Source organism: Chenopodium quinoa, unplaced genomic scaffold (genome assembly GCF_001683475.1).
Source record: "Chenopodium quinoa cultivar QQ74 unplaced genomic scaffold, ASM168347v1, whole genome shotgun sequence".
Taxonomy (NCBI): domain Eukaryota; kingdom Viridiplantae; phylum Streptophyta; class Magnoliopsida; order Caryophyllales; family Amaranthaceae; genus Chenopodium; species Chenopodium quinoa.
In genome coordinates, this window is record NW_018744239.1 from 3,307,630 (window position 1) to 3,311,803 (window position 4,174).

A 4,174-nucleotide genomic window follows, 5' to 3' on the forward strand; every position below is an offset into this window, starting at 1 on the left:
TATATGTAACTAATGTATATTTAGATTATCAATCAGACAACCTTTTTGTGTGATTTTATTAATAAAATTAATATTTTATAGTAAGTGAATATATTTTTATTTTGATGGCAGTAAGGGAATATATATAGAATACAAATAAAACTATATCTAGATAGTATTGTGGAGTTGCTTAAAAAAAAGATAGTATTGTGGAGTATAAAAATTATATTAGAATATTTAAGAGTTTATATTGCTTTTTAACATTATTTCTATTTTAATAATGATATGGTTGATACTTGATACATTTATTATTAGTTAAATAACAATAATGAATCACTCAATTGTTTTAATCAAGATTATGAGTCACTTCTTTCCAAAGAAAAAAAAAAGATTATGGGTCACTTTTAAAAAAATAAGTACTACGGGAGATTTATGGGCATATGTTAGATAATCATTCTTTGAATTTATGGGTACATTTTAGATCATCCTGTCTTTGATTCATCTTTAGTAATTGAAAATCTTTAATAATTGAAAAAGTTTGGCATAATTTTGTTGGTGATGTGGCTAGTGCTTAGAATTATATTACAGAGTACCTTAATTCTTTATTATTCAACTTTCACGGTTTGTTATGGCTTATTATGTACAAATCAAAAATTACAAATGTGTGATATTTGTTATAAGTGGCGTTTCAATGTGTAGTATTTAAATATCATGTTTTCAACTATTCATAATTAATTTTTATATGTAATTAAAGTGGTACTTAGTTATATATGTAAGTTAATTATTATTATTATTATTATTATTATTATATAAAATATAAGTGAGTAAGACAAATAGAAATGGACGGAGCGAGAAATTTTAGTGCATCAAAGAGGTTATTGTATAAACCTAAAGATATATTCTCTTATTAATATCTTTAACATAAATAAAGATAAATATATTATTCTCCTAGGATCAATACAGAAAATATATCACACATATATTTTCCAATATTGATGGTATCATATATCTTAACAATATCATAATTATTGAAGGTGTCTAGCAAAATAGCTCACATTATATTATTCTAAAAATAAAATTAGAAAAGAACATATTATTAATCTCAGATTAACAACTTGAGCATACAACAAAGACTCAAGAATCATCTTCATCCTTTTCGTGCTCAACCTTAATCTTTCGCTGATATTTGGTTGTTGAAAAGTAGAAAACTCAGTTGATGTAAATTGGTCATCTGCATTCATGTCATTAACATCTTTAAAAACACCTTTTTTGATTCGGCGTGGCACCACTATTTGAACAGTTGTCATCCGAGTGCTCGTTGCATATGGTGCTAGAAATCTGTAATTTTAATGTATGTATTAGTGATATTAAAAAAATTGCTAAAAATATAAAATAATATTTATATTTAAGATGACTATGGAGTGAAAAAAAACCTAATAATATTAATACTTGGCCAACCTTATTGCAGTCATTGCCAATATGTGCAAAGGCTAAATAATAATAATAATAATAATAATAATAATAATAATAATAATAAAACGAATATTAATTATTAATCATCATAAACCTTAAGTCGAAACTAAGTAACAACCTTATAAGCATTGTCCGACTCCTCAAATCTATAAATCTATATCTATAAATATAACTAAAGAAACAACCGCTGACATCATCCCCTATTTAAATTGTACAGATGTCAAGTCGTGGTAAAAAATTAAAATTTCCCGCCTAAATCAATTGCTGACATCATATTCTTATTTTTATTTTTACTTATTTTTTAAACCTTTTTATTTTTTACCTTGAATATTATAATACGGAGTTTTTTTTTTTGAAGATAATTATTATAATATGTTATTTCTATTATTTATTTTTACATTATCATGGATTTATAAAAAAATATCTCGATCCCAAATATAATTACTCTCGGTTTAAGAGTACTCCGTATTGTATAATTTTGTTTATGGTTATGTTTTTATATTTTTTTTTTCTCATATGAGGTACATATATAAAATTTATGTATTTCAAAGAAATTTATTATGTCATGCATCGCACGGGGCTAATTTAATTTAGAACTATAGATCACCGTGCATGGCACGGGATCTAACCAAGTGATTTTATTAAGTTTTTATCTTCGGACATCTTCATAACTGTGAATAAGGGACAATATTGTCGAATATTATACTCATAAACTTTTATCTTAAACAAACATTTCCTTTCTAAGAGTTCATTCAAATCTTTAGGAATCAAATCCATATTATCTCCATCCTGCATCATTCTAAATTCATGATATCAGAATTGGCATTATTAATCACAAATTTAATTCAATTTACTAAAAAATTAAAATATTTACCATACCTTTGTTTGTTTTTCTCGTAGGTATAAAACAGATTTACCTAGAAAATGCACCAATTCACTATCAAAACAACAAATGAAGCACTTCCAGAATCATCAACTACCCTAATCTGGACTTTGAATCTTGGAACAGGTTCAACATAAGTATTGCACTTTTCACACAAAAACTTTGTTAGCCCTTCAACATTTATCTCCTTAACCTTCTTAAAATCTTTTTTACAGGCAAGGTAGAACCATCCATTTTCAGTTTCAATGAAGTCAATTGTAGCTAATGTGACACAAACACACACCTACAAATATAAATAAATAAATAATATTTATAAAATAATATTTATAACAATAAAATTTAGTCATATAAATCATCATAATTGTAAAATAAAATAGTAGTAGTAAGCACTTGCCTCTTGTGTATAACGGATCTCATCAACTGTTTTTCTTTCAGATTTGTTTAAAAAGTCACTCTCATTTTTTTGTGAGATATAACTACTTATGTCAGTCACCAATTCCGAAGAAGTCTTTCCACCCTTATCAAATCTGCAAAATTAATGTAACAATCAATATATACTTTGTTGTATAAGTAATCAATATATATATTTTGGGGGATATTACTCTTTCAAGAATAGTATGCATATCTATAAAAAAAATCATGTACCTATTCTAAAACTCATTCAGCTCATGAATATCATAATTTAAATAGAGTTTAGTTGCAAATAGGGAACTTGATAGCATGGTAGTACTTGTTATTAAATAAAATTTAATAAACACGAATATAATAGATAGTACTAATAATATTGATGTCAAAACCAAAACCCGCAAGTCTTGATTTTTACAAAACCGTAATAAGATGATAACTTGACGGCATGGATGCTCCTAAGGCAAAGGGTCGCGAAACTCAACGCCACTATTCTACTATTCTTGTCTTGAACAACTTGGCGCCTCAGACAAATAATCTTGTAATTGATCAGCGTATCGATTCCATAAAGTGCATCTTAAAACATTACTTCTGAATTTAATAAACAGAAATATCATTAATTTAATATTTACTATACCTTTTCATCCAATAGCACCATCTCAATAGAATAGATATCAGCATAATTGGAGAATGATAGTGCCCATAAACGAATGACTCTAACTCGCAAGGTTACATTCTCAGTAGTAGGACTTATGTCCTTGATGAATACTAAATTTTCAACCATGAATAAATGAAAATTATGGTTAAATAATATAATAATAATGGTTGAATAGTATAATAAGAATTAAAACCCAAATCAATTGTGATCAATGATTTTATATGGTTTATATATAGGGAATAGATCTTTTGTAAATATGTAAAATTAAAATTTTTTACTCGTATCTATTGCCAATCATGCATAAAATTGACATTTAATGAAAAATTGCAACTATATTTAGATAGTATTGTGGAGCATAAAAATATATTGGAAGTTTGAAAAGATATCAGTGAAGAAAATAGTATTTAGATAGTATGTTCTATGATTTTAATTCTGCTCGTTAACAACGAGTATCTTGTAATTGTACCTATATATCTTCGAAGTGTTAAAAATTGCTTCTTTCAAAGTTAAAAGAGGTGAAAAGAATATCAGTGAAGAAAAAGAAAAGAGAAAGAGTAAGTTCTGGATGTTTCATCTTTGGGATTCTAGAATCATGGTGAAGTGCTCCGTATTGACCTATTCCTTTTCGGGTGTTTAAACAATAAATAATGTATAATAATAATAATAATAATAATATATAAGGAAATAATTATATATAATAAAAAATATAATATAATAATAATTTAGGAATTAATGAAATTGGCGGGAAAAGAAGAAATGACATTGTGCCAAGTGTC

The 4,174-nt window shown here is 26.1% G+C and overlaps 1 long non-coding RNA gene across 1 annotated transcript; it reads right to left on the minus strand.

Moving 5' to 3' along the window:
• Window positions 1-1,018: 1,018 nt before the first annotated feature.
• Window positions 1,019-2,614, minus strand: LOC110694187. The gene is made up of 2 exons (XR_002505783.1): window positions 2,332-2,614; window positions 1,019-1,317 (listed from the first exon to the last, which is right to left on the minus strand). It is a non-coding gene; the product is annotated as an uncharacterized LOC110694187 (long non-coding RNA).
• Between the last annotated feature and the right edge of the window lie 1,560 nt (window positions 2,615-4,174).